Source organism: Globicephala melas, chromosome X (genome assembly GCF_963455315.2).
Source record: "Globicephala melas chromosome X, mGloMel1.2, whole genome shotgun sequence".
NCBI classification, from domain to species: domain Eukaryota; kingdom Metazoa; phylum Chordata; class Mammalia; order Artiodactyla; family Delphinidae; genus Globicephala; species Globicephala melas.
Genome location: NC_083335.1, coordinates 106,995,457 through 107,019,775, shown reverse-complemented (window position 1 = coordinate 107,019,775; position 24,319 = coordinate 106,995,457). Strand labels below are relative to the sequence as shown.

General features: G+C 38.1%; 1 long non-coding RNA gene across 1 annotated transcript in view; it reads right to left on the bottom strand.

The window, feature by feature from the left end:
* Positions 1-24,319, bottom strand: part of LOC132594522 (uncharacterized) — a 432,335-nt gene that overhangs the window by 316,443 nt on the left and 91,573 nt on the right. The gene's annotated exons all lie outside the window — the stretch shown is intronic.

Sequence of the window (24,319 nt, the reverse complement as noted above, 5' to 3'; positions counted from 1 at the left end):
TGGAGTTGCTTATTCAACCTTACCTAGTACCAGAACTCCCCAGATATTTTATGGTCTTTGGCTCTTTGCTTAGGACTTACTTTTTATGAGTTAGACTAAAAAGATAGTGGAATAATGGATTTTGTCTTTTTCACCACTGTATCTCCAAACTGACGCATAGTAGGCTTAATACAAATTTTGATGATTTACTGAATAAATAATTTGGATTATTAGTCTCTTAAATCCCAAAGCTATTGGTTTATTCTTAAGTAGTAATTAATAATTTATTTTTCTTTAAGGAGGTAGATGTAATACCTTATTAAGAGTCATATTTAATTCAGATGTATAATTGTAGCTACACATGAAAAAGCATTTTACATTTCTTATAGAAATATTCAACTATGCAAACTAATTTCACCTGCCCATTTCCTACTAAAGAAAATGCTAATTTAAACTACAAAATAATTTGTATTTAGAAGTATAATAACTACCAACATTTCAGCTAAGCAGAAAAAATAAACCCAGTAAACCTTAATAAAAAACTATTTGAAGGGCTTCCCTGGTGGCGCAGTGGTTGATAGTCCGCCTGCCGATGCAGGGAACACGGGTTCGTGCCCCGGTCTGGAAAAATCCCACATGCCACAGAGCGGCTGGGCACGTGAGCCATGGCCGCTGAGCCTGTGCGTCCGGAGCCTGTGCTCCGCAACGAGAGAGGCCACAACAGTGAGAGGCCCATGTACACCAAAAAACAAACAAACAAAAAAACCAACACAACTATTTGAAGAGATAAAAATTCATTTGTCCCTTAGAGACAAATGTTTTTCTTTCCTTGTATTCAGGAACATGTTCACATCATCACAAACTTAGAGACAGACCTTGGCAGGAATCTGCCTGTCTTTTGGGTTAAACAGACATTCCAGTTAGTTAGTTGGACCTGGGCTCCCTGCCTTGTGACCAATGTATGACAGTCATTTTGCATAACTTAAGCTTTTTCAGTCCTCAGCTGTAACAAGGAAAGAGGAGAGCAAGTGAAGTATTTTTTTAAATGCTGCTGCTATCAGTAAAGAAATTTAATACATCTATAAGGCTATTACAATGCTCAAAAAAATTCAAAGGCAATACCCAAAATACAATTCATGGTTGGTTAGTGAGAATTAGCACTTTATCATTTTCCTTCATTTTAAATCAGAAATCTTGCAACAGAAGCTCATCAGCAACTTACAATAACCAGGATGATCTAATGTCAATGGGCAAATGGAGTATGGGGGGTATTACAGAAATACCCGTACCTATAATTTCAGGTTGCTCCACTGTATTATGTTCTTATGTTCTCTGTCTAAGGCAACTAATATAATTGGATCATTACACAAACAGAGCCTAGAAAAATTAATATAAATACTGCTTTGTTCACATGATGACTTTTTTCCCATTGAATTTAAAGGCTTTTATTTCCATAGTTTCACTATTCTGAGGGTCTTAGAAGGTTGACCATGGGCATTCTGTTAGGTCAAACTCTACTGTCCATGCCTGTGACATTGAACTGAAGGTACCTTTTCTGGTCACTACTCTTACCCAGAAATAGTTATGGATATAGAGTGCCCAGGCAGGCACCAACTTTCCAGAAAAACATGAGGTTTCACTGGATAGTTGACTATAATGCTTGTGATGACATCCCTGAAAGATGAAGGCAAAGCTGATCGGTAGTGAACTAAGATACAGAATAAAGAGAAAGCATTATGGTACTTTGCACGCATGGAAGAGACTACACATTTGGTGGTCCCCACTCTTGGCCACAAATCAGAGTATTTGATTCTAGTGTAAACTCTGCTATTGACTATGTTACCACAAGTATGTCATGTACTTGTTCTAGACCACTTTTTTCCTTCTTGAAACTGAAAGTAACTAAGCCAATCTTTTTATTTTGATGAAGAAATCACTACTTCATGAATAATAGTGGCAATTTCAAGCACAGAAGTCAGGTTTCTCAGTTCCCACGTCTTTTTTTTTTTTTTTTTGCGGTACACGGGCCTCTCACTGCTGTGGCCTCTCCCGTTGGGGAGCACAGGCTCCGGACGCGCAGGCTCAGCGGCCATGGCTCACGAGCCCAGCCGCTCTGTGGCATGTGGATCTTCCCGGACCGGGGCACGATCCCGTGTCCGCTGCATTGGCAGGCGGACTCTCAACCACTGCACCACCAGGGAAGCCCTTCACTTTTCTTTTCAGTTATATAAATATAAACATAAGGTTCATAAATACTGATTTAAGGACATATACTTTGTAATGGCCAAAGTTATGAAAATTATTAGGTTGAAGAGTGATGGCTTATAATTGCCAAAGGATCCATTACTATACAAGTGACCACAAACATATGATTGTATGCATATGACTGTACATATATGTATAAATGTGTGTATTCATTATATGAAAAAGAAAAAATAAGATTCATTTATAAAATAAGTGTTTTAAGATAAATGTTTTCAGGGCTTCCCTGGTGGCACAGTTGTTGAGTCTGCCTGCCGATGCAGGGGACACAGGTTCGTGCCCCGGTCTGGGAAGATCCCACATGCCGCGGAGCGGCTAGGCCCGTGAGCCATGGCCGCTGAGCCTGCGCGTCCGGAGCCTGTGCTCCGCAACGGGAGAGGCCATGACAGTGAGAGGTCCGCGTACAGCAAAAAAAAAAAAAAAAAAAAAAGATAAATGTTTTCAGAAAAAAATGCTCCAGAAATTCTATGAGGCACCTCTGATGTAGTACACAGGGTTCCATGAGTATTGGAGCTGACTGCTTTATTGCATTCTTTGTAGGGTTCTGCACACCGATCGTCTGTGCATGCACTTGCACACCCATGTGCAAGGTGAAGAAGCAGAAAACTGGTTATATATGGTTTCCCAACACATAGGTACGTCACCCCCAAGCCCATCCCTCCTCTCCTGGTTAGTCCTGTCTGTCCCTCTTCCACATATGTAATCTAGGTATTGAAATGTTTTCACCAACCTTCTCTTCCTTGGGATTTTGATGTCACTATTCTTTCTGAGGAGCTATTCTCAAGGTCTGTTCTGTTATACTGGATTTTCATACAACTATTTGGTCCAAAATAAATTATCAACATTCATTCCTGTAAATTCATTTTGTCTAATGTCCATTCTCATCACGTAATCTTGAGCAAAGAAGGTTAAGAGGAAATTTAGGGTAACATTTTAATATAGGGAGTCAAGTGTACCTGGACAGCCTGTATATCTATGATAGTATCTTCATTTTGAGGTTAAAGGTATTTTTATAACATTTCTTATTATAAACAATACAGTTATAATATTATTATAATAAAGTTCCCAATGTAGAAAATAGAAAATCGAAATACTACGAATAATTAATAAAAGCCACCTATCACCTGGAGATAAAAACCTTGATGTGTACAGTGGCAGTCTTTTTTACACCTATATAACACTTTATATAAACTAGGAATAATATAGTAGGGACATTTAAAAACCTACTTTTTTCATACAACATATATTAATAACTTTCCATGTAATAAATAGTCATCTGCAATCTTATCAATAGATGACTATAATTTTATTGCATAGGCTAGATCATAACTTATTAAGCTGATTTTCTACTGATAGGGCATTTGGGCTGTTTTGAAAATTTTGTATTACAATCTTTTAACACATTTTTCAATTATTCAGTTTAACTGCACAAAGTAGAATGTATTAAAGGCTATGTACATTTTTAAGACATTACAACCAGGCCTTGTTATAAATAAATGAATTATAAAATGAAGTATATCTATATAATTTTAAGAGAAACAGTTTTATTTTTTTACCAAAACATGTACTTTGCTAACATTTAAAAAAAGCAAGAAATACTTTAAAAAGCAATTAAGCTAAAATGTCACCAACCAGATAACTAGTCTTATCATTTTTTTTTTTTTTTTTTTTTTTTTTTTTTGCGCTACGCGGGCCTCTCACTGTTGTGGTCTCTCCCGTTGCGGAGCACAGGCTCCGGACACACAGGCCCAGCGGCCATGGCTCACGGGCCCAGCCGCTCCGCGGCATGTGGGATCTTCCCGGACCGGGGCACGAACCCGTGTTCCCTGCATCGGCAGGCGGACTCTCAACCACTGCGCCACCAGGGAAGCCCTAGTCTTATCATTTATGAGCATGTCTCTGTACATATACATGGATACAAAGAGAGATAAATAGTACACCTGAAACTAATACAACACTGTTAATCAACTATACTCCAATATAAAATAAAAAGTTAGAGATAAATAATAAGTAGATAATTGACTGATTGATAGACATAGTCAAAATTTCTTTAATAGATTCATATATATAATAAACTACTTTTTTGAAATACTAAATTTAATTCCACTAAAATATAACAAAAGTGAAACTCAAGGAAATGCTGAATATAATTGTTCCTTTGTCACAAAAACATTTGTTTCTAAAACACCCACATAATGCAGTGGTTCTCAAATAGGAAGAAATTTTGTCCCCCAGGGAACATCTGACAACATTCTAACCACACTTCTTGACATCACAACTGGGTGCTACTGGCATCTAGTGGGTAGAAGCCAAGGGGGCTGCTACACATCCCACAGGGCAAAAGAGAGCCCCCACAACAAAGAATTATCCAGCAGAAAATATCAATAGTACCACACTTGAAAATAATAAGGAAAAAAATTTAGAAAACATTTAAAGTTTGGAATCATTATTTTTTAATGTACCTGCTTCAATTTTAGATATGACCAGATACTATGGAAGGTAAGGCGGTTATCACACTTAACACTTCTCTCTTCCCACTGCCCATAAGCATTCCATCTGCAGCCCTAATCTCTAAGATGTTTAATCTAATTTTTGAATATTATTTCTGAGTTTTTGTTTTGATTTCTAAGAACTTCCCAAGTTCTTTGCAGTCTGAGATTGGCTGCTATGAATTTTTTTGAATAATTAGTTGGCTATGTGTAATATTCTTGGGTTCCACTTTCTTTTCTGTTGGAACTCGTAGGAATCTCACCATTGTCTTATGGCATTACATGTTTCCATGAAGAACTTTGAGACTGCCCTGATTTCTTCTACTTGTGAATTAATTTTTCTGCCTGAATATATGAAGAATTGTGACTCTTTAAGAATTGCATCTTTATCCTTCAGTACAATCGGTTAAGCAGAATATGTCTCAGTTTCATTGATTCTAAATAATTTTTCTTTCTATGAGGTACACTCCTTTAAGTTTTAGTTTTTATCTTTATTTCTGGGAAATTTTCCTCTATTATATCTCTAAATATTTTTCTTCTCCAGATTTTATACTAAAATTTCATTTTAAGCATTTCTTTCTCATTTATTTATAAGCCAGAAATGTGCTATCTTTGTTCTAAATTTGCTTACTTACTGTTCAATCTCTTTTAGCATCTTATTCTTTATCTTCTGATCCTTCTGTTCTGCTTGTACTGGATCAACATTCTTTGTAAATTCTTCTACAGCAAGAAGAATTTTGGAATACTTTTATCTGTATATTAGGTTTTTGTTTTTTGGTTTTGCTTTTACTATTTTCACTCATTCTTTCCTTCTTTCATTTTTTTTCTGTTTTTGTTCCACTGTATTATCAGTGGAACACTGATAGTTTATTTCATCTGTATTACACTTAATGTATTTCATACTTTCTCTGTTCAGATATACATTTGAGTCAATTCCCCTCAACACCATTCACAATTTATTTGAGATTCTTTTTCCTACTCCTCTAAGCTTCGGTTTGAGTGCTTCACTTTTTGCCTGCGTTTACGGGGAATGGAGGAGGAGTCAACATTTGGCTTCGACTGTATAAAATACTTGTTGGGAAATTTAAGCTCTTCTTTCTCTTCTGAAATCCTGTACCAAGGCCCAGTCCACCCAGATTGTTTTCTAAACTTTGCACTTTTCCTTGGAAAACAAGACTTGCAGTCTCCTTGCCCTTGAATGTAAGAGCATACTGTCACAAAGATGATTATTTTTTATTTCTCCCAGTAATGTTTAATTATACCCTTACTATGTTTTCCCCCAAATTCAGTGGTATTTAGGTGAACTCTTAGGACTTTACTGAATCCTCCTTTGCTAAGTATTATTTTCTGCTGCACTAGAACATAATTTTTCAACTGGAACACCACTTTTCAAGTTGATGTCGTAAGCTTGTCTTAGTTTCCTTGCCCCGTTTCTGTTGATTTATTTTTGACCCTTTTTTAGACAAATAAACTACTTTTTCTGTTTAGTTAATTAGGCTTCAGGAGTGGAATTTTCTGTGATCTTGCCCTCTTTAGCCATTGTTTAACAGTCTTCTATGTGTGTCATTATATTATTTACTGCCTATTACTCCAAGCTTTCATTTGTTTTGTATAGTACAACACTTAGATATTACAGTCAACCACACTGCCAAATTTATAATCTTTTTATAATACTTTGGACTGTCTGTATGGAGGTAATCATCCCTATTAATGTAAAGGACTATCGAAGACTAATTGAGGAGCAATATGGAGAGCATACACTGACTATAAACCTCTCAAATGTTTTCAAATGTAATAGTCAAAGCTTAAATACATGGAACATTTCACATTTTATATTAAAACAGTGGCTGTATTACCTGCAAAGTTTAATGTGTTCCAATGTGTCTTATTATGATGCTACACTTCACACACCCTGAGGAGGGAAAGAGGATGGCTTCATAGAATACAGGTGGGATTTCCAGATTTCTGACCACCTTTCTGAATTGACAGATCATGGTCTCTCCCTATCCCACAACTACTGGATACTCCTTCACCATCCTCTGGCTCCACCCTGAACCAACATCCTTAGAGCTAAGTAAATGATTTGTGCCGAAATTTAAGTGAGGGTAATAACATATCAATCAAGTCATTCTTGTTCACTTCAGGTACAATATCTTAAAACTCAAAAGCCAAGGGAAGTCACCTCAACCTCCTGAGGAAAGTGCTTTGTTTTCTTTCTTAGAGTGAATATAAACTTGGCCATAGAAAACACCTAAAAGGAGGCATTAATGTTGGAAAATGTTGGGTCTGAGGCATAGGATAAGATGCAGGGGAGTTACCTCTCTAAAGTTACCCAAAACTTGTGACTTCATCCAGCCTTCACCAAGATTCCAGTTTCTAGATGCATTTGAACTTTAGAAAGGATGTAATTGCCCATTCTTTTGCATTTTCTATACCAGGTCTTTTAAACATCCTCCATATAAGACTATAATTTATACTGTGAAGGAGGTGAGTAGATAGCGGTAACATACTGGTAAACATTTAACAATTGGTTCCCAATTGGGGATAGGAAAGGGGAAAGTCCTGATTCTTTTAACTTTTGCAGTGGTATAAATGCTCCTACCATAGCTAATTTTAAGCTATCAATATGATGTTACTAGACACAGCATTGAGAAGAGATGTGCCACAGTCAGGTCTCTCAAGGTGGTGGGAACCAACTCCGGCATACCACTGGTAGATAGCTTAAAATACAATATTGCAATAGCTTCAAGAATAGTTTAAATATATGCAAGATTACTCCTACCCTGCCAACACTGCCACGCAATTCTTTCCTGTTCTAAAGGAGGCAACCTTGTTGGAAGTTAAAGTAAACAAAGAGAAACCCTTTTCTATCCCCAAATGACTTCGGAATAACTCTTTCTATCCAAACACCTACAAATATTTAAAACCCAAAGAAAAGAAGTTTTGACCTTTAGAATTCTTTTTTTTTTTTTTACAAAGTACTTCAGGTACTAGTATGAACAGTGTTATCAAAATGTAAACTCTTATTATAACTTTTAACTTCTGGAATTACAGTTATTAGTGAGGATTATACAAATGCCTTCTATGAGTTAAGGCAAAGCCCATATACAATTAAACCAAAACCACACTAAGAATAAATAACAGTTACTACTCCAAGGTTATTTCATACACTGTTCAATGACAACAGCAGCTGTGCCACTATTTAAAGTGTAGCTGTGAAATTAATATAATGTATTATGAAAAATGCTGTGTGCAGCTCTTGGAGATGAAGAAATCTGAGTGGGTGGTAGAAAAGAAAGCAACAGCAGAACACAGTCTAAATGAGAACTTCAGCTATTTTGATTTATTTGTAAAGAATATGTAGTCTCCTTAACTTGACATTTCTCCATGTTCAGTATAAACTCCCACCTTTTATTATTCCCCAAACAAAACTTAACTATCATATTTCTCAGTCCCTCAGAATTCTAGGCTCTTCCTTTCAGTGTTCAATTGTTTAACTGGTAACTATGTCAACCTTGAGGTGATAATGTCTAATGGCAAAAACTAACTCTACCTCCTAGGAATAACATGGGCTCTTTGGAGAATTCATGAAAACACAGTGCCTTTATTCAACCTTTAAATGGAAGAGATCATATAGAAAATAAAACTGTTTGCATAGCACCTGGGATAAGTGGTCAAGGTATTTAGCAACTCTGGATGGCACCTGGGCTTCCATTCGCTCTAGGCCAGGCCTAGTCACGTTGAATGCTGCAAGAATGAATATCTCAATACAACTTAATCTCCTTCACTGCATACCAGGGCGCTACATTACACTGGCTGGGGGACTGACTTAACCTAAAGGAAAAGATCTTGGTGCAATTTGGGATCCCTAGTAATCACCTTCTGAGATAAAGTTTCGGTAAATGCAGGGTGTTTATTTAGGGAGTATCCTTGGTACCAACACTTTTGGGACGGAGGGAAGAAAGCAGGAGTGGGCAGCGAGAGAGGTCAAGCTACAATCCAGGCAAATGGCAGCCTCAGCCAAACTCACATTGAACTGTGGAGCTCACCTGGCCCCACAAAGTGGCCCTGAGGTAGGCCAAGGTGGCCATGCCTTTGTACTTTCACATCAACCTGTCAGTGGATGTAAGCCACCTCAGGAAAGGGTGTGACTTTAGACAAGATTGTCTTCCACAACTGTGGCAATTCCTGAAGAAGCTGGAAATTGAAGGCTATTTGCTGGCAGCCCTCAGAGCAACTGATAAAACAAATCCTTCGGCAAAGAAAGGTTGGGGAAGTGCGTCGCAGTCTCTATTGCAGATATCCAAACTAGATTTCTTCAACACTGGTCTGCCTCAGCACCATTCACTTGAAACATACTCATGTTCAGAGCGTGTCTCAGTAGATACAATGGGGACAGGAACAGGGAAAGATGCACTTCCATAACTCTGAAGTCATAGCTGCCTCTCACACCAACATGATATCCATGAAGGGCCATTCCCAAGGGCAGAGTCCATTTAACTGCACTGTCGTCTCAAAAACATACTGCATTCAATACCCATTCTCAACTGGACTAGCCACTATCCCCGATTTAAATACAGATGCCTAGCTTACCTGCCTTATTCAAAGTGGGGGTTGATTTTCACCATTATACAATATTTTAAAAGTACTGAGTTATCACCTAAAACAGGGCCTACCATGAAGCATGTGATTTTTCTTTCTGGCCTGACTCTGAAAATGCCAGAACTCCTTGAGTGCTACTACATTTATGGCCAGTCATCATTTGGGCTCAGTGATATGCATTTATCAAATTGCTTTAATGGAGTTGGAGAGCACAGGCAAGGTGCAATATAAAGCTACTAGATAAAAGGAACAACCATAAGGAATGGGGAAAGGGGGAACAGAGGAGCAGAATGCGCCAAAGACAAACTGTTGCAGGAGACTTCCACTTTCCAAATTTTGCTTACATTTGGCTCTTTAGGTATGGCTCTCTTGGCAGTCCTGGGAGTGGTGCCATAGGATATGTTCACCCAATACGTGGTGGGAAATAGAGAATGTGTTCACTAATTTTTTTAAATAACAAGAAAACAATGTAACAAACAAAATCTTAACATAACCTTGCAGATAAGGAAATGCAAACAGATTAAACAATAAAACACAGTTCAATTCTATCAGAATTGAGATTTTAAAAGGTCAAATTGAGAGAAAAAAATCAATTGGGAAGATAGCCACATGTTTGCATATGCTATTTCCTTCATCTGAAACACTCCCCTTGCTTCCACACCTTTGAAGCATATCTACCCATTCAAGTCTACCCGTTCAAGATGAAACCCTACTTAATCCATGTCTTCCCTAAACACTCCAATTCCTTTTCCCATCCAACTGCATAATGCTCAACATCTCTGTAAAACATTTGACCATCATTATTTTTGTTGTATTACTTTGAATACCCCCTAAGTGCCAACTACAGTATTCATAAAGTTTACATACTATTTTATCAGATTGAATCCTTGTATGTACCCTCTTAGCCAGCTTTGAGTATCCGCATTTGACATACAAGAGAACAGAGGCCAAAAGAGGTGAATTAGCACTGTAGGTAAAATGGGAGAAGGTGTTCAACCCACTTTAGCTACATTACAATGTCTGTGTCCCTACTACTATGCTGCCTATATTGTGTGTGCTTCTCACTTCTCTCAAGTAGACTTGAGAAAGAACTGTGTATAATACCCCTTTCTTGTACTTCTCTGTACCCACCCCACATCATCTTGAATAACAAAGAGCACATAATGTCATACATATATTTGAAAAGAACATACGAGATAGGGAAGTCGATGAGAAGATTCCCACAAGTATCCCAGATTATTCCTGATGAATTGAAAACATAACAGAAGGACACATAGCTCGTAAAAAGGTTAAGAACAATTTTGCATCAGTCTTTCTCCATTTTCATGTGCTGGTACCAGTCTGTGACTTAGTTAAGACTTTGGCTTTCTCACACGGTAATACAGAAAGCAAGTCATTTGGAAAATCGATTAAGAGTGGGTGTTATCAAAGGCATGAAGAAGATTAACACAGATACATGTCTGCTTGCCTTTTATTAAAATAAATTGAAATGATTTCTCTTCAAATGATAGCAATACAAATGGAAACACTTGGCAGTTCCCTTGAATATATAATGAAGGATTACCCTCACACCCACATTTATACCCTGTAGTGTGCACAGCACTGAGAGAAGACCAGGAGAGTGACAACTCCTTAATTAGTTAGAGCTCGGTGACACACTGGGGAAACTTGCTCTGGAATCTGTAGGGGGGGAGGAGATGGTAGACTGGTTTAAAAGTTTCTCTCTCTTCTCTATTATATGTTTCACAAAGCACGCATTTTTATTTCGTTGTTAAAGATGTACAAGCCCAAAGAAGTAAGAGTCACTAAGTACCATGCTAAAAACCAAATAAAGGGTTTTGCTTCATTTAGTACCTGAATCAACACTACTTTACCTATCAAGGCAGACCTGAAACCTCCATTTACCAATTTTTCTTGTGATAGGAGCAAAGCAATTAGAACCACTATCAAATTTTATTCAACAGTACCCCGAAAGGTAAGCTGTAGAGAAAAGAATATTTTTTATGTAATTTCCTTCAAATGTTACCCTGTAAGCAGTTGCACCTCCTTCTAGAGCTATGACTGAAATTATTTACTGAATTACATCAAAATGCCATACAAAATTTAGTAATGATACCTGTATGCGATAAATATATGCTACATTGCTTCCACTGGAAACCATGGTAACCGATCAGTTACTTTTCAGCCTGCCGCCATAGCTGAGAGTGGCACAGAGGAGGAAAGGTACTCTAGCCATCATCACATACGTTCGATCTTGAGATAACAGCAGAAGGGCCATTTATTTGTGATTAAGCTAATATATTGTTTTAATTACAGCCACAATTTACCCTGGGGTTGATTTATGCATGCAATTATGAGAGGGGGTAAGGGGTGGGGGAAGAGGGAGAAACACTAATAATACAGACATTTTAAAGTAGTAATTTTGTTTTCTTTTATAGGAAGGACCATAGTGATAAGGAACAAAAATATTTCTTTACAAACCTATAAAATCATAGTCAACCATGGCCTTGATTTTTAGGATGATCAAGACTTGGAGAACATCCCCTCCAATCTCTTACTTGTAAATTCTTCTCTGTATCTTCCCTGATGAGTCACCTAGCCTGCACTGGAACATGTGTGTGACAAGGGGCTCACTATCCATTTCATTGATGTATGTTGTCATTGGTAAGAAGGTCCTCCAAAATCACAAACTAACCTAGCTTCCTCCAAGTCTATTATCTGGAGATCACTTAAAAGTTTCTGAAATAATATTGGCATACCATCTGTACACATAGTGAACTGTGTACCACGTAATCACTGGGTTGTTACCTACTTTAGAACAGCCACTTTGTCTTTCTTATTCACAATAGTAATCTTAATGCCTGGCTCCTTACCAAACCCCATGTGTAGGCTTCCCCCTCAACCCAAACAAATGAAAGGTAGAATATATCTGCCCGTAGTCTTAACCTACTTAACATTTTAATGATATGCATATTTCATTGCCATGTACATTTCATTGCTCAATAAATATTTGATAAATGAGATAAAAGAATGGAAAAGATGAATCAATGAAATGTTAAGTCCTTTTGCCCAATGACATCACCCCAAAATACTTGAAAAAATTTATCCTACCTAGGGACTTTGCCTGGTGGTCCAGTGGTCAAGACTCTGTGCTTCCACTGCAGGGGGCACAGGTTCGATCCCTGGTCGGGGAACTAAGATCCCACATATTGCAAGGCACAGTCAAAAAAAATTATCCTACCTTATCTAAGGTGCCTCTCAAAGTTATACATTCATGACTTCTTCATTTCTTCTTAGGATCTGTTTCTAACATCTCTCATCACTTAATTATGTCTCTTGGACCTGCCAGTTCATTAATATTCCATTTTAAAATCTGGCATACAGAAAGAAGTAAGAGTTCTCAGGTACTCTCTAACCAATGCAGACCTGGTTACTGACAGACATGATTTAAAAAAAATGATGCCATCCCATGAGGCCCACTCACGCCACTGGTCAACCAGCCAGCCTCCCCAAATGATGTTACTTTCTTGTCTCTATAATGGTAACCTGAGGCAGGCGTGATACAATGCAGTGCTTCTCAAATTTTACTGTGCAGACATGTCCCTTCAGAATCTAGTTAAAATGCAAATTCTGATTATGATTCAGTAGGTCTGGAGTGAAACCTGAGATTCTACATTTATAACAAACTGCTGATCTATGGGCCACACACTGAGTAGCAAAGGTATACTGGAAGGCCGAACCTGGCAATAGGATAACTAAATTTGAATTGCAGTTCTAACATTTAATAGCAGCATACAGATAAACAAATTCATTTGGTTGTTTTTATCTGTAAAGTAAGAATAAACAGTTAAATAAGATAATGAATGTAGTTGGTACATAGTGGGGATATAGCAAATATTTTTTCAGTGAACAGGCTCCTATCAATGGAAGTTGGAGGCTCATATTGAGGTTATATGCTGAAAAATAACTGGCTTTTTTCCCCCATAGAAATGGTTCCTAAGCCAAATTTCCTCTCATCCAGCATTCGTACAGTTGATTTTTTTTTAACCTAAATACAGGACTTAACATTTATAACTATTAAACTTGATCTTGTTAGCTTTGGCCAGAGTTCCAGCCTGTCAAGATTGTTTTGAATTAAGATTCAGTTACTCAGTGTATTAGCTATTGCTCCAAGCTTTATGTCATCTGCAAATTTGATAAGTATGCCTTCTATGTCATTATACATATTATTAAAATGTTGAGTAGGACAAGACCAAGAGCAGAGATATTATACATTTTATTTGTTTTGAAATAAGGGCCATGCATGGGGTGTGGGAAGGAGCTGAAATTATTTGATAAACCATAAATCCATTTTGCTGAATATCATCCAGTCTACATTTCTCCATTTTTTCTCTATCAGTAGATTTCATAAAATATTTTGTGAGGGGGCTTCCCTGGTGGCGCAGTGGTTAAGAGTCCGCCTGCCGATGCAGGGAACATGGGTTCGCCCCGGTCCGGGAAGATCCCATGTGCAGTGGTTAAGAGTCCGCCTGCCGATGCAGGGAACATGGGTTCGCCCCGGTCCGGGAAGATCCCATGTGCCACGGAGCGGCTGGGCCCGTGAGCCATGGCCACTGAGCCTGCACGTCCAGAGCCCGTGCTCTGCAACGGGAGAGGCCACAACAGTGAGAGGCCCACGTACCGAAAAAAAAAAAATTTTTTTTGTGAAATATATTAATTAAATCAAAATACATTATGTCTATGGAGTTTTTTTCTTACCTTTCCACCTACAACTCAAACTAAAAAGTGCAACAAGATGAATTTGGCATGACTTAGTGTTTAGTGAACCTATGCTATCTCTTAGTAATCACTGTTTTCTTTACTAAGTGCTCAATAGCAATCTATTAACAATCTATTTGGTAATTTCAACAAGCAAGAATTAGTTTTATAGTCACTAGTAGCATATGCATTCTGCGACTGGAGACTGTTAGACATATTTTTTCCAAAATTCTCAAAAATGTTCTATATTTTTTTATCACATGCCAACACCTGTTCCTGTATCCTTGTATGTAATTCATCTAGTTCTGAAGATACATTCATATAAAGCAGCTAGGCATGCCTTATTCCTTAGATATCTTTTTGTTTACTTTCCTCTTAATCATTTTCATTATACTTGCTATGCTTTTAGTACCATTATCCTTAAAATTAACAAAAAAAAACCCCGAACATAGGAATTAAGTAATTACGGTTATTGTTTCTTCTATAATCCATCTTTCTTTTGGAAATGATTTTTAAAAATCTAGACTGATGAGAGATCTCCCTTTATAGTCACAACAGTTTTTATAGATGGCTGCCTCTCCAGCAGTACACTATAGATCCCTGTCCCTTCTCAATTATATTTCAACTCTGCTTTAAAATCACTGGCAATAAGACCTTTCTTTTCCTTTTTGAAAACACTTTTGGAATAAATAATGATCTTTTTTAATCAAAAAAAGTTCCTTACCCTGTTTTGACATTATAAAACACCACACCTTCCCCATTCATATATAATCAATCAGTTAAAACCAATGGGTATCTTAATTTGAACTATTCTGATGTGCCATCAAATCAAAACAGACTCAACCATCTTTCACACATATGTACATGCACACATATAAACATATACATGTACACACATAAACACACACACACACACACGCAAACCCTGGCTCTATCAGCTTCCTTGGTTCTCCACTGGTTTTCTCACCATTCCTTCATGAGTCTCTTTTTAATAGGCTATATGGTAAACATAAATACTCTAGGTGATACTGGCCTCTCCTGAAACCAGTGATGGACATGATAAGGGGACTGGGGTCAGCAGGTACTTGCAAGTTGCAGGTTCCAAACACAATTCATGTCAGCCTCAACAGAGAACCAAGGAGCCTAACATAGTCAGACATGTGTGCGTTATGTGTCTGTGTGCACACACGCATGTATGGACACAGATGTGTAAGATGGTTGAGTTAACTTTGTTTTGATAGAGCAGGGCAACTCAAAAAATTAAGATTCCCATGTATTTTAACTGATTCATTTAATAGAAACAACATGATGGTACGTAGATATGAAGGGGGAAAGTGTAGTTTTACAATGTGGGCTCAGAGAGGGATGATGACTAGCCAAAGGTCACATAGCTAGTAGGACACAGAGCCCGGATGCTGCCTCAGCTTAAAGGACTCCAAATATCATATGGACATAAGACACAAGCACTGGAGATAGATCCGTAGAGAGCAGCAGAGGGAAAGGGTACATGGGAGTTTAGGGTGATGCAGAGAAGCATATGGAAAATGCACTTTAATCTTTTCAAAATATTTATACTCATGTTCACAATACCCCTTTCCTTCTTAGAATCCTTCTTAGAAAGTTATCCTGGGTGCTATATTTTCCTTCTAACCTGCAGAGGCCAGAGGTTTCAAGAAGTTTGGGAAGGACTTGAGCAAATGAGTTTGAATGACACATAGCCAACGGCCATGCAAACAAAAGAAATTCCAGTCACATCACAGGAGTGTGTCAGGGAGAAGCCTAGATGTTTTTGCCACTGCCCTCTCCTTGACACCAATGAAACTAGGACTGGACACTGCAACTCAGAAAAACCAAATGACTTCACCGCCATACCTATCAAAAGAACTGCAGGGATGTGCTACATGGTGCTTGCTTCTGCCCTTCTGATTTCCAGTGTGTGTGTGTGTGTGTGTGTGTGTCTGTGTGTGTGTGTGTGTGTGTGTGTGTGTGTGTGTGTGTGTGTGTGTGCGCGCGCGCGCGCGCCCCTTTGGCAGAAGCTAGACCACATGAGAAACACCAGATTCAGGGGAATTGGGAATGTAATCTTTAACATTCCCATCTTTGGGGCACTGGAAAGCAACTAGAAGCAGATTGGGGTGGTGTTCAACCAGCAAGTCTGTTGTGTGATACATAGCAGAGAATTACTTTCTAGATTCCCATTATCCTTTTTAGGAAACTCAATTCACATCTCATGCAAACTCATGGGACTGCTCCTGTATGCACTCCCCGAGAAAAAATTTGATCAAAATTGGTGCCAACTCAAGGTGTTTGTTCTCTTCTAATACTGTTACAGAGCAACGAACGTTCAGTGTATATACATCATCAGTCTTGTGTTTTTCCTACAGATTGTTTCAACAGCAATTAAGGGTTTGTGATTTTTTGGCTGTGTTTTTCATGTTTATAAAAATGCTGGTGGTGTTGAAAGAACAGATGAATAGGCTCTCTAAGTGTGCAGGGAAAGCAAAGACAAAACTTTTAGTTCCATAAAGCATCACACAAATTCTCCTTTATTGCCAGCACAAGCTGCTGCTGGCTTTAAAAACAATAACTGCATCTTTTCATTTCTCGCTCTTAAAAAAATTACTTGCCCGTTTTCAAGGAGACAAATTTTCATTTTCTCTATGCTTCCAAGAATTTATTAATCTCAGAAGTCAATTATTAGAAGAAAAAGGGTATCACTGAAAGAAAAAAGAGTATAGATCTGGGAGATAAATGAGCAGAGGCAAACTCAAGGGTATTTTAAAGTTATTACTGATTCCTTCTCTAGCATGGAAACCAAAGGTTTACAATTCCTAAATTAAGGCCTTGAGGTAACATTAAAACACTGTAATTTTATCTGTACAACTGAAGAAGCCATGTGTGGCTGAATCGTAAAATTACCACCACAGAGGAAGTTTATGCTTTAGGTGTCCCTACTTGGGCCCTCAGGTACCTTGAGGAATGGCACCATCCTAAAAGCTATTTTTAAAAATGAAAGATATGGGAATTCAGGGCCAAAGTACCTGCATCGTATATGCATCTATTCATATGTCCCCAGAGATATTGGGGAGCTCTGGGTAGAAAGCATTTGCTTGCCTTTTGAAAATGCACAAAGCTGGCCATCCCTCAAAGAAGAAGAGTTTGACGGACCCGTTGCCCATTGGTTAAAGGATGCACAGTGAAAACACTTGAAAGAGTTAAAGCACGATAGAAGATGCTACTATGTACGCTTGCATGTTAGGCAAGTCATTTTTCCCCCCATCGCAGAGAGAGATCAGCTCCGTGCTGTGTGACCACTTAGAGGGGTGGGATAGGGAGGGTGGGAGGGAGACACAAGAGGGAGGGGATATGGGGATATATGTATAGGTATAGCTGATTCACTTTGTTATACAGCAGAAACTAACACAACATTGTAAAGCAATTATACTCCAATAAAGATGTTAAAAAAAGTAATACACTACTAAATTGCAAAACTTTAACATCAGGATAAGGACATTTTACTTTTATTGAGACAATTTTCTAAATGTCTCCTCCAGTACTAGAAACCTGCTTATTTCTCCTCACCTCACCTCTTCATCCTTTACTTCTATTCAAAGAGATCTTGAAACTTTCAAAGAGGAGTCCAAATGGTGGCTTAGTACCTGTATTGCTGGCCCTCATCTGAAATTACAAAACTCTACAGTCTTAGATTACCATGGCCAGTTAGAGATCCAGAAGAAGTAAATTATCTGTCACATGAACTGAGTATTTCAGTTATCTATTGGTGTACAGCAAGCATCCCAACACTTACTGGCTTAGAAAAACAACTTATTATCTTCCATGATTCTGTGTATTCATCAGGCATTTCTTTTGCTTCACGTGATGTTGGCTGAGACACAGGGATATATGAGAGTTTAAAGTGGCTACACTCACTTGGCTCCCTGCCAGATGGTTGCTGAGCCAGTACTTTCAGCTGGAGGATTTACTTCTCCTCCAGACAGGATTCTCCACAGAGCTCCTTGGGCCTATTCACAACATAGCATATGGGTTTTAAGGTTATAAGAAGGAACATTCCAAAAGGTTAATGAGGAAGCTGCAGATCTCTTAAGGTTAATCCTTGGATGTTACAACATATCACTTTAGCTGTGTTCCATTCCAAACAAGTCAGAGGGATAGACAAGACTCAAGCAGAGGGAAAATAGACTCTACCTGTTGATGGAGCGCCAAGATCACATTGCAAAAGAGTATATGAGGTAGTTGAGACCATCTTTGAAAACATAATCTACCACACTTATTACACAAGTTTACGCACTAACCCACACACAGAGACTTCAAGGCTCAACAGTAAATGGGATGAAAAACTTTTGCAGAATGATACAACATTTATATATTGTCTTAAAGACTAATGAGAAATTAAAAATTAGTCAGACTGAGAAAGTAAAGATCTACCCTGCTTATTCATCAGGATGGGATACCAGCTACAGATAAAGCCAGCTGCAAAGTTATCAGCTAAAGAGTAGGTCCTAGACCATAATAAATTTGAAGTAGCGAAGAGGATTTGAGTTTTAATTAATAATTGTGGTATATATACTTTTCGAGAACACCTTTTTTCTTCAACTTGATTATGGTAGTGATGGTGATAATAGAAGGAGCAGTAGTAGAAGCAATAAAAAAAACCCCACAGCATTTACTGAATTCTTCTATACTGAGCACTGGAAGCCATCATTTAATCCTCATTCAACATTTAATTCTTACAACCATCCTATGAGAAAAGTACTACCATCTAAATTTTATAGGAAACCCAAGGAAAGCTTGAAGAAATTATATATTTGCCCAAGGGACACAGCAAGTTGGAAGGACAGGGTTCTAACTCAGGATTTGACAGGGTTTTTTTTTTTCTATAAAAGGCCAGATAGTAAATATTTTTGGCTGTGCGGGTCATATGGTCTCTGTTGCAATTATTCACCTCTGCAGTTTTATCACAAAAGCAGCCGTAGACACTATGTAAACTAGAGCATAGATGTTTTCCAATAAAACTTCATTTACAAAAATAGATAGTAGGCCAGATTTGGCCTGCAGGCAATAGTTTTCTGACCCCTGTTATTACTGAAGACTGATCTAAACTTCTTGACTGAGATTTTACAAAAAAATGTCATCTATAGCTTTATATCTGATGCAACATATAGCACAGAATCATGTATTCACATGTGCTCAATAAATATTTGTTGACTGAATGACCAGTAAATTAATTCAACTAATGTTTATTGAGCGTCTACTATTTGCCAGGTACTGTTATAAGCACTTGTTATAAATCACTGAACAAAAACATAGAAATCCCGGCCTATGAGGGGTTTAAAAATCTATAAATGCCCATATTGTACAACCAGTCTGTCCTAGTTCTCTACTGCTGCCATAAGAAATTACCACAAACACTGTGGCCTAAAACAATACAAATTTATTATTTTACTATTCTGTAGGTCAGAAGCCCAACGCGAGTCTCATCAGACTAAAATGAAGGCATTGGCAGGGCTGTGTTACTTTCTAGAAGATCTGTTTCCTAGCTGATTATGGTTCTTAGTACAGTTCAATCCCTTAAACACAGATCCCGACATCTCAGAATCAGCAATGGTTCACTGAATCATTCTCCTGCTGCCATCTTTCTCTCTAACTATAGCCAGGTGGGGTGAGGGGGTTCTCTGATTTTAAGGACTCATATGATCAGATTGGGCCCACCTAGATAATCCAGAATAATCTCCTTGTCCCAAGGTGCTTAACCTTAATCACATCTTCCAAGTCCCTTTTGCCATGTAAGGTAACATATTCACAAGTTCCTGGAGATTAGGACCTGGACATCTTGGAGGAACCATTATTCTCTCTACTACAAATACCATCACAGAATTTTATTATGAATCTGATGAATTTGATTTTTGCCACTGGATTATATTTCTAGTGAGCTGATACATGATATAAATTATACTTATTTTAACATGTGTGATAATCCATCCATATCCTACAGAACAAATTACACTTTCCCCACCTTGCCCAAGCCTTGTAGACTTAGGCCTGATGATTCTTGAGTCAGTCCTAAATGATGCCAGAGTATTTCAAAAACTCTTACCTAACATTAAGAACATTAAAAGCAAGTTATTTTATCATAAGCCTGACATATCTGGGTCCTGCCTAAAAAATAGGATTCCTACCTGTCACTCACATGAAGTTTTGTCCCTGACCTTGACATGTCAGACCAGGCCACCTGACTGGGCCTCTGCCTTGGTTTTCTGATTTGCCTTTCAATTCCCTTCATTGATTAGAGTGTTAGCTGAAAAGCTGACATCTTCCCTGACCCCTGCCAACCTCTCCAATTGTGCCTATGTTCCAGCCATTGGTCAGATCTTCCTCCAACTGAGATGGACAACACCCAACCATAACCCAAGACTCTCAGCTCCAGGAAAGCCACTTACTCAAGACACCTGGTGCTATGCCCAACAATTTACTGATGACAAACACTACCTAAATTATCTCAAATACCCAAATTTCACAATATTACGGCTTGGCCTGTTCCCCAAACCCAACCCTCTATGTAGTGTTCATCTCCCTTGAAGGCTCCACCATTCACCCACGCTCGAGTTAAAAACTTTGCAGTAATTTTCAATTCCACTCTGCCTTCAGCCCCCACTTTCAATCACCATATTGTGCTGGTTACCCAGAAACAAAGAACACAAAAGAAGGACAGGGTTTGGCAGGAGAAATAACAGTTCTGTTTTAGAGGAAAAGCCCAACTTTCAATGTCAGCCTTTCAGAAATCCTTGCCAATGAAGCTCCCCCACGTGAAGGTAGAAGTTTCTTTATAATATCAGGAATGAAGAGAGACTTCTATTGAGGTTTGAAAGTTCTAGTTCTACAAGAAAGAATATTAATCTTAGAGTTTTAAAGACTTGGTTTCTTATCAAGGCTCTGCGACTTACTTTGACAGTTTTTTTTTTCAACTAGGAAATGCAAATAACACCTACCTCATGGGGTTGTTGTGAAAATTAAATGAGATAATGAATATAAAGGCACTTTGTAAACTGCAGATGTCAGCTGTTATCATTATGATTATCCCACTAATGCCCTGCTATCTCCACTGCAGCAAATATTACAACTGTTCAGGGCACAGGGTAAATATTTTAACGCTAATCATTCAGATTCGTGCAGGAGACAATTTACTTTTGTTCTACTATGTTAGCAGAGGTCATTTCATTCTAATCCTGTCCATCAAGTTACATTCTGGACAGAGTTCAGTCTAATCAAACCTGCCAATATTAGGCTTGGCTCTACTTAAAGCTTCATTCAACCACCTTCTCTGGAAACACAAGCTAACATTTGTGCATATTTGTATCATAAATAACACACTAATAAGACGCCAAAAGCAGTCACCTCTTTTAGAATCAGTCTCTGAGTCCCAAGACTAAATTGGCCCGTTCTTCTCTACTTTCCATCATGTGTTGCCAACACTATTATAGCACTGATAATATGACGTGATGGTGTTCTTGACCTTCTTCCCCATGAGACTGTGAGCAATTCCAGGGTGGAGATTTAGTCTATGCATTCTCATTCATGGTATACAGTAGATAATCAATGCCTGTCTATTGAAGCAAAGGAGGAAGTACAGGACGCCCAGGCTATAGGGAACTTTGCTCCTTAGAGAGAGACTTACACTTCTCTAGCTAATTTTAGGTGACCAGGGATTTCAAATACAGGAAAAACATAATGAAACTATTCTTTTCAAAAATCTCCCATTAATCTTTCTATAGCATGTTTAAAAGGTGTTATCAGTTGTTTTTAAGTGCAATGTAAATTAGATTAATTATTCCAAACACTTCACATTTGAGATTTGTGAAAGAAGAAACAGTTTATTTGAATCTCTCAGCCCCTAAATGGGATGTCCTGTGCTTTCTGGAGAAGTGGAGAGCTTGGGCTTTATCCAGAGAAGAAACTCAGTATTACAAATAGAATACAGATGTATTGATCTGAGGTAATATCAGAGAGGGAGGAATTTTTCCCCTTTATAAAGTTGTTCCTATAAGAATTTTAATTATACATTTTCAAAATGATATCATTACTCAGCCATGAAACGAAATGAAATTGAGCTATTTGTAATGAGGTGGATGGACCTAGAGTCTGTCATACAGAGTGAAGTAAGTCAGAAAGAGAAAGACAAATACCATATGCTAACACATATATATGGAATTTAAGGAAAAAAAATGTCATGAAGAACCTAGGGGTAAGACAGGAAGAAAGACACAGACCTACTAGAGAATGGACTTGAGGATATGGTCAGGGGGAAGGGTAAGCTGTGACAAAGTGAGAGAGTGGCATGGACATATATACACTACCAAACGTAAAATAGATAGCTAGTGGGAAGCAGCCGCATAGCACAGGGAGATCAGCTCGGTGCTTTGTGACCACCTAGAGGGGTGGGATAGGGAGGGTGGGAAGGAGGGAGACACAAGAGGGAAGAGATCTGGGAACATATGTATATGTATAACCAATTCACTTTGTTATAAAGCAGAAACTAACACACCACTGTAAAGCAATTATACTCCAATAAAGACGTAAAAAAAACCCGGTAACATCATCTACCATGATATCATATAATCCCTTCTTAGTCCACCTTCCTTAATACTTTAGTTAAAAATTATCCACGTAACCCTTGGATTAAACGCAGGAAAAAAAAATTCTGTGCTGTGAGATGCCATTTTTTGAAAACACTGCTACCATTGGAAAATCTGCTCTTCTTGAGCCAGTTGAGAAGGTTTCAGCAGAGTTTCAATGACCACGCAACTATGCTTTAGTCTCAAGCTTCCCAAATTTTACCATGCACACGAATCCCCCGAGGGTCTTGTTCAAAATGCGGATTCTGATTCGGTCGGTCTAGGACAGGTCCTTAGACTGTGAATTTCTAACAAATTCCCAGGTGATGGATACTCAAGCTACTGGTCTGCAGACCACATCTTGGGTGCCAAAGTTTTAGTAGACGTCGTGGACAGGAAAATTCACCATCAATGAAATTTATAAGGTAAACTGCCACTATGTATCTCCTATGCCAGTAGTTATGGAGATTTTTTTCCTATTAACAGCTGTTACTTAAAAGAATAACTGCTTTAATAAACAGCCTTTAAACAGACTCAACCTTTTAGTTAGTTCTAATTTAATCACTATACAAAATGTGGCTCATGCAATGATTAAGAAACGTCCTCGGCAGACAGAGAAATTACGTTGAAGCTACACAGTTTCCTTTAAAAATTCCTTTTTCTAAGACTCAACTGACATGTGGCTTCTGAGAAATGTTATTAAAGACACAGTCTGTTTGTGATATACTGTAGAGTCCAACAGCCCCACCCAAAGCAAAGCTGAAATGTCTGAAACGCGTAGGAATAAAACAGATTCTCATCTCATGTGAGCATTTCCCAGTCATGAGATAGCTCTTGGGATTACTTGACTGACCAGGAGAGCCAATCCAGACAGCCCTTAATCAGTAATGACAAATTGAAGAGCCTTAAAAGTAAAAGAAGCTGTGTTTTTCCAATGCTTGCCATATTAGATTTTAGCCGTGCCCTAGAGTTATAAAACTGCATTCTCATCTATCCATTCTCATGCAACTAAAATCACTTATTTGGGCTAAAGATTCAAGAGTATAATTTCTAAACCAAAATGATAGAACTACACTCACTAGACAGCATAAATTCTTCTATAGCAGTATTCAAAATCTGTTGGTCCTCACAAAAAACTTGAAATTTTTCCCTTTCATTTTCCCATTGTCACTAATCTTCTTTGTTCTCAGTTTCCTCCCTGCCTTAATCATTTGATATACTGTATAAAGTTGTGCATAAACTAAATTTCAATGAGAGAAATCTTATTTTAAACACACTTAAAATAAGTTAGTGTTTTCTCTGATTAATTCTATGTAAAGAAATAAATCCTTCTTTATGAATAATCATCCCCAAACACCTGCTAACATATTTTGCAAGTTCTTTGTTAATGTATCTCATTATTTTAATGTAGAATATATCTGTATTTTCACTTTACACATGACTCTAAGTATATCTATTATGTCTAAGTCAAAAAAGGGAAACTAACAACCATGATGGGGGAGTACCTAGGCTAGCAGGAGCAGGAGGTGGCTACCAGCAGCAGGGCTGCAAGGGCAAAGGGAGAGATCCATTACCTAGAACCCAGGAAGATCAGTGGTT